Source organism: Enhydra lutris, unplaced genomic scaffold (assembly GCF_002288905.1).
Source record: "Enhydra lutris kenyoni isolate GAN:26980312 unplaced genomic scaffold, ASM228890v2 scaffoldscaffold108, whole genome shotgun sequence".
NCBI lineage: Eukaryota > Metazoa > Chordata > Mammalia > Carnivora > Mustelidae > Enhydra > Enhydra lutris.
The window spans coordinates 1,077,600-1,088,247 of record NW_019154192.1 but is presented as its reverse complement, the minus strand read 5'-3'; positions in this window follow the sequence as shown (position 1 = coordinate 1,088,247).

The following is a 10,648-nucleotide window of genomic DNA, read 5'->3' as shown; positions in this document are numbered from 1 at the left end:
CCACCCGTGTCTCAGGTAAACATTCAAACTTGAGTGGGTCCAGGTGAAACGTAAATCAGTATTTAAACCAAGTTAAGCTTGTTGGTTTAATTAAGATAAACGTGAAATTTCTATCCAAGTTCATTGAAGGTCAAATAAGCTCACGTTATCTCTTAAAATTTGTTAGCAAAGAGATGACTAAACTTATGGTTCATTGTCTGTCTCAAAGTTTTCATGGGTAATTGCTGAGATAACTTTCAAAGTCTCTGGTATCCTGAAAGTTTAAAGTTTTGCTTGGACGACAACTGGAATTTATTTGTTGGACATCTAGGGGCACCTGGGTGGCTCAGTGGGTTAAGCCTCTGCCTTTGGCTCAGATCATGATCTCAGGGTCCTGGGATCAAACCCCGCATTGTGCTCTCTGCTCAGTGGGGAGCCTGCTTCCCTTCCTCTCTCTCTGCCTGACTCTCTGCCTACTTGTGCCTACTTGTGATCTCTCTCTCTGTCAAATAAACAAATAAAATCTTAAAAAAAAATTTTTGTTAGACACCTAGGTCTTTTCCAAATAGGATAAAGTGCTAAAGCATTGATTACTGGACATAGGTTTGTGCTTTCGACTTACTGCAAAGACATGAAGGATATGTAAAACTGTTGGTAAACATGTTTTGTACCTAAGTGATTCATAAATTTGCCATCTAAAGAATTCTGTTACAACAGTTCACAAATGGTTAATATTTAGCCATCACTACAGATTAAGGTGCTTCGAAGAGTGCAAAATTCCTCTATATGAAGAGTGCAAAATTCCTAACTATAACTAAAATTGATGGAAATAAGGGAAACAACTCTATGTGGAAAAGTAGAAGACATGTAAAAAAGACATAATAAATGGGAATGCACTTTGTTGAAGGTAAAAGAAGGTAATTGTGTCCTAAATGAAGTGGTTGTTTGGAGGGAAATGGCTTGGGACAAAAAAATGAATGCAAAGGAAAGTTGTAGGTTTGTGAAGGGAAAACTTTGGAATGGAATTTTAGGTTAGGTCAGGATGGACTAAGATTGAAATGAATTTTAAAAAAGACACTAGTATAGAAAGTCTGCTTTCTTTGTTCAAAAAGACAAAGTTTTCTTAGATTAATTGATCTGCTGTTAAGAAGTTCTAAACAGGGGCGCCTGGGTGGCTCAGTGGGTTAAAGCCTCTGCCTTTGGCTCAGGTCATGATCCCAGGGTCCTGGGATCGAGCCCCACATCGGGCTCTCTGCTCGGCAGGGAACCTGCTTCCTTCTCTCTCTCTGCCTGCCTCGCTGCCTACCTGTGATCTCTGTCAAATAAATAAATAAAAAATCTTAAAAAAAAAAAAAAAGTTCTAAACAGTTTTCACTTTGCCTGCCCAGAAAAAAACAAAACAAAACCAGTTTCTATGTTTTGTTTTATTGGATCTTTAACATCCCTAATCCTATTTAGGCATGTGTTTTAAAAGGTTTTAACAAACTTCCCCAAGATTTAAATCTTGAACAACATCTTGACTAATTAGGCTTCTTTGTTTGGCATGGTACATTCTGTTTCTGGCTGTTAAAGTGTTAAGTGTCACAGGCGCCTGGGTGACTAGTGGGTTAATCCTCTGCTCAGGTCATGATCCCAGGGTCCTCACTGGGGTCTCTGCCCAGTGGGAGTGGGGAGCCTGCTTCCTCCTCTCTCTCTGCCTGCCTCTCTGCCTACTTGTGATCTCTCTGTCAAATATATAAAATCTTTAACAAAGAAAGTGTAATGTGGCAATGTGTCACGGGATAACTGAGTTTCCTTATCTATAGTATCATAGTGAGCTCTCAGATCATTAACAATATCCATTTCTGAGTTTTTTGTCATCTATAATTGTTCTAATTCTCTTGTAATATGAGTTTTATCTTCAAGGAGACTCATATAAAGGACTTTCAGGACAAATATAGGTATTCAATATATTGAAAATCCTAAAGCTGAAATGGGTAAGAATTTCCAATCCTGACTAAAGCTGCATTCAAACTAAACCAGAATTAGTAACGTGGGACTATATGAGCTAAAAGATTATAGTGTTGTTTCTCTTATTTTAAACATTGCTCATTCTCTTATGTTTGCTCTTCCAGACTAAGGACACTTTTTCTTTCTTTCTTTCTTTCTTTTTTTTTTTTTAAAGATTTTATTATTATTATTTTTTTTATTTGACAGAGAGAGATCACAAGTAGAGAGGCAGGCAGAGAGAGAGGGGAGAGCAGGCTCCCTGCTGAGCAGAGAGAACCCAATGCGGGGCTCGATCCCAGGACCCTGAGACCATGACCTGAGCAGAGGCGTTATCTCAGCGTCTGGGAGTGTCCTGGGATCAAGACTCACATTGGGCTCTCTGCTTGGCAGGGAGCCTACCTCCCCCTCTCTCTGTGCCAACCTCTCTGCCTACTTGTGATTAAAAAAAAGATATCTGTGACTTACAGAAATGTTAAAATACTCATTTGTAAACAAATCAAAGCATTCAACTTTTCTCTATACTTGAACCCTCTGAAACTCAAAAGGTCTCAGTAAGTATTCCTCCATGGCAATCAGTCATTTGCATGAGTTCAGTAAGAATCTGTTTTCCTTGCAACAGGACACTATTGGAAACACTGGTTATTTTACCAATGCTTTGACTGGAATGTCATATTTGAGAAAGACATATATGACCAGACAGCTTAAAAGAATGAAGGTTGACTTTATAAAACCTGGAGCTATTGAGTCCCCTGAAACTGTTGAGTTCCCAGCAGCCTTACCAGGTGAGTAAAGAATGTCACTTCCTGGCAAATGCAGGAACCTCAGGATACTTTGGGAACCTTGTGAAACAGAATATGCCCAAATCTACAGGTATTGCAGGCATGTCTGATGGCAAATATGTGGCTTGGCTTCTGGCCTGGAGAGGCTACTAAAAGTTCAATCTAGAGATTCCTTATATGAAGTTCCAGCAAAGCAGATTCTCAAAGATCTATATGATCACTTACTGTTCTTGCTGAGCTTATGTAAATAATTAAGTCAAGTTTGTTAAAACTGGAGTTGTTTTTCAAATAAATTAGTCCTGATTTGACTATCTCTGGAAATGAGGATTATTTTCAAGAAACAGTTCTGTTTTAATAACACACCATGTGGACATTAAATTCTAGATTTGATTGTCTTTAAATGTTGTTTACCTAAACTAGACAATTTGAGGTAAACTTCAGAGATGTTACACAGTAGCTCATTTAGACAATCTTCTTACTTTTATTCTGTGGGAATAATAACCCCATGGTGCATGATTAAACAACAGGAATATGGGATTGATTCCCCAACAATTGCATAACTTGTCACCCTGACCATTGTACTTCTATAGAACATAACTGTTCAGAAATCATTGATCTTGTCTATTCTAGCAGGCCAGATTTAAAAGACTCCCCTATTGAAAATGCAGATGATAATTGGTTTACTGATGGCAGTAGCTTCGTGGATAAGGGAGAAAAAATGCTGGATATGCTGCAGTTAGTCTAATTAAAACTATTGAGGCAAAACCCCTACCAATAAATACTTCTGCCCAAAAGGCTGAAATAGTAGCACTTACCTGTGCTCTTCAATTGTCAAAAGGTTTAAAAATCAATACTTTTACTGACTCCAAATATGCCTTCCTGGTACTACATGCCCGTGGAGCTATTTGGTTGGAAAGGGGATTATTACCAAGCCATAATTCCCCAATCAAATATGGGCCTAAAATCATGACCCTTCTTGAGGCTGTACACCTACATAAGGAGATAGCTGTAATTCACTTCAAAGGACGTCAAAGGATATGAACTTAGGAAGCAATGAAAGTAATATAGGGTTTACACCAGACCTCTGGTTTGAACCAAAAAGGCCATGGAGATGACAAAAACTTCGTGAAGAAAAATTGTCTGTAGGTTTGGACTCCCTTGGTCCCTACAAAATGAGAATGGACTGCCTTTTGTTACAAATTAAAGAGACGGCCCTCCAAAACTGAATAGCCCTTGATATCTTGACTGCAGTTGCAGAAACCCAAAATTTGAAGGATGGTCTCCTCTAACAGGACCCAATGTTATATGACTCTGACTCATGTTCATAGCTTCCCCCAGGCTGGATATGCCACTGTACTCTGGGTTTTGCCTGGAACCATGGATGCATTATTAAAACCATTACCAACTTGGCCAGCCTTCCAAAACTTAAAACAATGGTGAGCTTATTCTGTGTCTCATTGGTGAACAATTAACATCCATTTTTGTTCCCCCTTTATGAATGGAGGGTGTTTGACACATGAAAGGTCCTAACGAGTACGTGGCTAAAAACTTTGCTCAAAATAGCATTTCTCTATTAAATAACTGAAACACAAATGTGTAAAGCACTTTTACAAAATATAATGGACTTAGTTGTCCTAACAGAATCAGAGGGTGGTACATGTACAATCATCAAAAGAAAATGTTGTGGGCGCCTGGGTGGCTCAGCGGGTTAAAGCCTCTGCCTTCAGCTCAGGTCATGATCCCAGGGTCCTGGGATCGAGCCCCACATCGGGCTCTCTGCTCAGCAGGGAGCCTGCTTCCCTTCCTCTCTCTGCCTGCCTCTCTGCCTGCCTGTGATCTCTGTCTGTCAAATAAATGAATAAAATCTTTAAAAAAAAAAAAAAAGAAAGAAAATGTTGTGTGTAGATGCCAGATTATGACAAAAATGTCACTAGACTATAATACAAGATATGAATATCCAAATTGGAACTCTGCAAAATCCTTTTCACTCCCAGTGATTGGTTAAGTTACTGGTTTAAAGGAAGATTGTGGTCAACAATTAAAGATCTTTCTTGGACTTCTTGTTGTCTAGCCTTCCTAATCTTATTGTGTTACCTTGTTCAATATTTCTCTGCTTGGTGCGAGACTCCATTGCTGCAATGACTTCACCATGACAGATGATCCTTACGACACACAGAGACACTTCTTTACTGTCAGTGCTGGATTCAGCTGCCTCTGTCTTTCGTAACTCCCCTGCACATTCCTCAACTGACCAATATTGACCCTATCTATGGGTCATATCACATAGATATGACCCTATCTATGTCCCTCTATTCAGCAGGAAGAAGTTACAGAAGATGAGACCTTCCACCCTCAGCAATCTTAAAGATTTAAGGGTCAAAATTGTTCAGGGGGGAATGATGTGGGAAACAGAGGTAGAAGAAAATTTATTAAATTTCCTTACCCACTGACAAGCCCTTAAAACAGGCAGAGTGACATTCCTTTAGAGACTCAACTACTTGCACCTTAAGGCTTTGCTAAGTAAGTAAGCAAATGGCGATCCTAGCCTGATCAATCGCTATCCCCAACCAGGATCCTGTAAGTCTACTTTAACAATTCTTTGGAAACTTTATCTCTTTGGAAACTTATTTCCAAAGTTTCTTTGGAAACTTTATCCAAGATCGTACTGACAATCATTACCAAGCATCCCATTTCATACCAAAGACAGCTCAAGAGTTCTGTCTTGCCCGTGGGCTCCAAACTCTACATCATTGAACTTTATCTATATTTTAAGACTTCATCACAAGCAGGGGGAGTGGAAAAGGGAGAAGCAGACTCCCCACTAAGCAGGGAGCTGGACGGGGGACTCCATCCTAGTATCCTGGGATCAAGATCTGAGCTGAAGGCAGATGCTTAACAACTGAGCACCCCAGATGTCCCAATGTAGACACTTTCCTAAAGTCTTAGCCCAACCCTCAGGAACCGATAAGTCTTCTATAACATATAAAAATTGCTTTGGAAACTTCCTTTATCTCTTCCCGTGCCACCCCGGCCCCAGCCTATATGCTGGCAATCATCCCCCAAACATATGGCCCACTCATATACATCTGAGAGGCTCATGAATAAGGTTTTATTAGGCAGTAATAAATGACTGTTTCCCAACAGCTATCTCCCTCAAGCTCCTGGAAGGCTTGATTCCAAAATTCCTTAAAGAGTTATACTATCATTAACCCCCTGTTAACTAGAAAGGATATAAAGGGCCAGTCCTCATGACCCTGGTGCAGCTCTTTCTGCCCATGGGTCCTGTCCAGGCAGCTTAATAGAATCATCTTTTGCACCAAAGACATCTCAAGAATTCTTTCTAGGCTCCTGGCTCTGAACCTCAACATTTCTGTATCAGTAGGATTCTTCCTTTTGCATCCCAGTGCACTGGATTCCCAGTTCCTCCTTGTCTTTGAGTGGCAGGATCCCTCTACCTGGGTTACTCAACAGCTAACTTGGACAGTGTCTAAAGTCCTGAGTGCTCAGAGACAGTTTACATTTAAAGGAGAAGCTTAGGGTGCCTGGGTGGCTCAGAGAGTTAAAGCCTCTGCCTTCAGCTCAGGTCATGATCCTGGGGTCCTGGGATTGAGACACACATCTGGTTCTCTCCTTGGCGGGGAGCCTGCTTCCTCTTCTCTCTCTGCCTGCCTCTCTGCCTACTTGTGATCTCTGTCTGTCGAACAAATAAATAAAATCTTAAAAAAAAAAAATAAAAAATAAAGGAGAAGCTTACTTCAGTATGTTGATTTACTTATTTGCAGGCCCAAAGAGAACATTTCTTTTTTAAAAATATATATATTTGATTTATTTAATTGACAGAGAGACAGCAAGAGCAAATCAGCAGGAGAGCAGCAGAGGCAGAGGAGGAAATAGGCTCCCGACTGAGCAGAGAGCCTGATGTGGGCCTCGATCCCAGGACCCTAAGATCACAACTTGAAGCGAAGGCAGAGGCTTAACCCACTGAGCCACCCAGGAGCCCCTCAATGGAAATTTCTTAATAACTTACATCAAGCAACCCACCTCTGGGCTAAGGCCCTTGATGACCTAATTAGACCTCTTTTCATAAACAAGGACATTTCCCAAACATTATAAACTCTCTCCCAAGCACATTCCACCTGTAGCCACTATCAACCTGGAGAGGCCCCAGAAACCTACACCACTTCTTCAACTTTTCCATACATAAGGGACTCTTCCAGGGGAGAATTGGCACACACATTTTATGCATATGCCTACCTTCAAGGGGCTCAGGTATCTATTGGTTTTTGCAGACACTTCTTTGAGATGAACTGAAGCCTTTCCCACTAAAACAGGTGAGGTCTCATCTCAGGGTTGTGAGTTCAAGCCCCGCATTGTGCTCCACTTAAAAAAAAAAAAGATAAATATATAATACATACATTATATATTTATATATCAGAGAGGGCATCAGAGAGGGCTTCAGAAAGGGCTTCAGAGGTCACTATTATGCCTTAATCACAATCTTCCCCATTTTGGTTTTCCATCCTTCTTGCAGTCACAGAATGGCCCCCTTTCTCTGAAACAATACAAGGAGTTAAGGAAATCCTCCAGATAGAATACCATCAGCATGCAGCATGCCAATCACAGTCTGCAGAGATGGTAGAGAGGGCTAACCAAACTATAAAAATGCTTCTCACAAAACTTACACATGAAACTCAAAATGTTGGCTGACGCTCCCTTCCCCTTTTATTATTAAGGTCATGAATCACTCCAAAATCTACAACACATCTTACTTCATTCAAGCTTCTTCTTCTTTTTTTTTTTTTTTTAAAGATTTTATTTATTTATTTGACAGACAGAGATCACAAGTAGGCAGAGAGGCAGGCAGAGAGAGAGAGAGGAAGGGAAGCAGGCTCCCTGCTGAGCAGAGAGCCCAATGCAGGACTCGATCCCAGGACCCAGGGATCATGACCTGAGCCGAAGGCAGCGGCTTTAACCCACTGAGCCACCCAGGTGCCCCTTCATTCAAGCTTCTTAATGGGAGACCCGTTTTCCAGGCAGTTCTTTGTTAGGCGTCAAAAGCCACTGTCTCACACAGTATGTTATATCCCCAGGGCAAACTGTCTCTGTTGTTAATGACCATCAAAACCAGTACCATCAAAAAAAAAACCAGTACCATCCGGAGCACTTGGGTGGCTCAGTGGGTTAAGCCGTTGCCTTCGGCTGGGGTCATGATCTCAGGGTCCTGGGATCGAGTCCCACATCGGGCTCTCTGCTCAGCAGGGAGCCTGCTTCCCTCTCTCTCTCTGCCTGCCTCTCTGCCTGCTTGTGATCTCTGTCAAGTAAATAAATAAAATCTAAAAAAAACAAAAAAACAAAAAAACCCCCCAAAACCAGTACCATCCAAAACCTGACATAACATACATCCTAAAGGTACATCCCTAACACTCTTTCAGAGAACAAAAGCCACTCCAACTTGTCTGGACCAGTCCCCTGTCATTTCTCTTGACCACTCCAACAGCAGTAAAACTTCATAGCTTCTCCCCATGGATCCGTTACCAGAATCAAGAGTACTCCAACCCCAGATGAGGAGTCCTTTGACATGTTACAATGGAACTAAATCTATAAAGCTGTAAGCTGGTCGGAGATTTATTCCTGTTATTCAAACAAGAGTTAGGTAATACAAATCCAAAGGCTTAGTGGCCCATGAACTTGGCCAATCCCTCTCTTGCATTTGATAGTTCTATGATATTATCTCAGAAAAACTCCAAGAATAGTTTCTTCCCCAAACTCTCATAATTTCTTCTTCCCAATTTGAAGACTTTATTCTTCACCTTTTCCTTCAGGGTGACCTCTCTGAATTTACTATGTCAAAAATCATTACTTTCCTGGGGTGCCTGGGTAGCTTAGACAGTTAAACATCTGCTTTTGCTCAGGTCATGATCCCATAGTCCTGGGATCAAGTCCTGCATCGGACTCCCTGCTCAGTGGGAAATCTGTTTCTCCCTCTACCTCTCCCCCTGCTCATGCTCTCTCTGTCTCTCTCTGTCTCAAATGAATAAATTAAAAAAAAAAATCTTAAAAAAAAAAGAAAAGAAATCATAACTTTCCCGGAGCTGTTCCCCCACTGATGTCGGGCTCTCATAACATGATCATTGTGCCTTTGGGACTAATTTATGTCTTTCTCATCCTAATTTTCTTTTGCTTTCCTCTTTCTTGGACCATGCAACACAAGCACGGTTTTTATGGAATGAAACCAGTTCATGGATATCCTGGCTTCTTCCCTTCTTAGACCCCCTGGCCTCAATAGTCATACTTGTAATTATTGACCCCCTCTCTGTAATCTGTTAAATTTGTCTCTTCTAGAATCCAACAATTCTCTATAGTAATAATGGTTCAATGGGGATTCTAACCTATACCATCAGAAATTCCCTTCCCCCCTAGTTCTATGGGCCAGTCCATCAAGGAATTTTACTCAAATCACCTATCAGCGTATTAATATAAAATTAGGCTGTGGTATATAATTGCACAGAAGTCCTAATGGACTGACAAGTTTAGGTGGGGTTATCTCTACATCCCTCATTCAGCATAAGCAATTACATAAGATATGACCTTCTACCCTCAACAACCTTAAAGATTTACAGGTCAAATTGTTTAGGGAGTATGTAGAGGGCACTTTTAGCCAACAGGCTTGAGCAATGAAACTTGATTGAGGTAAGAGGGCCCATGCCCACACAGAACTGAATGAGGACAGACCACACAACACAGACAGACTCATTAAGGAACCCACCTCAGAATAGCCATAGGGCCTAACTAATCAGTGGGCTACTACTTACAACCAGGCACATTACCAAAAAAGGAAAAATTCCACATGTTCCCATACATCCTCACTCTGCCCTATAACTGTTCCCTCACACTGCCTTGCTGTAGTCTCCCCCTTGTCCTGCCTGCTGCTTCCTTTTTTTTTTTTTTTTAAAGACTTTATTTGACACACAGAAAGAGAGATTACAAGGAGGCAGAGAGGCAGGCAGGGAGAGAGGGAAGCAGGCTCTCTGCTAAGCAGGGAGCCCGATGCAGGACTCGATTCCAGGACCCTGAGGTCATGACCTGAGCCGAAGGCAGAGGCTTAACACACTGAGCCACCCTGCCTGCTGCTTCCTTAAGCTATATTCAGTAAATTTCTATCTTGTTTGTTCTGCCACAGGTGAATGCTTTCATAGCCCATGCCGCCGGCATCTACCTGATTGCCCCACATTGTGGGCCCTCATTTGATCCTGAGAGACACCACAATTGGTGGCCCATACAGAGAGACTTTGTAGTCTCCACATTGTTGGCTACCTGAAACCTTATACTTAGATAAGTTTAATAATGGGTATTCATTAACACAATGACAAATAACAAATAAACAGTGTCTATTTTGGCCTCCTATTACAAAAGAATTAAAGACTTGTGTTGCTGGCGCCTGGGTGGCTCAGTGGGTTAAGCCTCTGCCTTCGGCTCAGGTCATGATCTCAGCGTCCTGGGATTGAGCCCCACGTTGGGCTCTCTGCTCAGCAGGGAGCCTGCTTCCCTCTTTCTCTGCCCGCCTCTCTGCCTACTTGTGATCTCTGTCTGTCAAATAAATAAAATCTTTAAAAAAAATAGTTAAAAAAAAAAAAAAGACTTGTGTGGTGTTAGCAGACATGTCCAACATTTCTAGAACTGTATGCTTCCATGAATTATGAAATTGTATTCGTAAATTTGCCAAATAGTTCACAATTGCTTATTTCTTAATTTTCACCAGAAATTAAGGTTTTTGAGGCTAAAACTTCTAATATATGCAATTAAAGCTAATAGAAATAATGTGGGAAACATCTCTGTATGCAAGGGAAATAAGATATCTGTTTTTGCTAAGGAAAAGGTCTGAGAAATTGAGGTGCATTTGA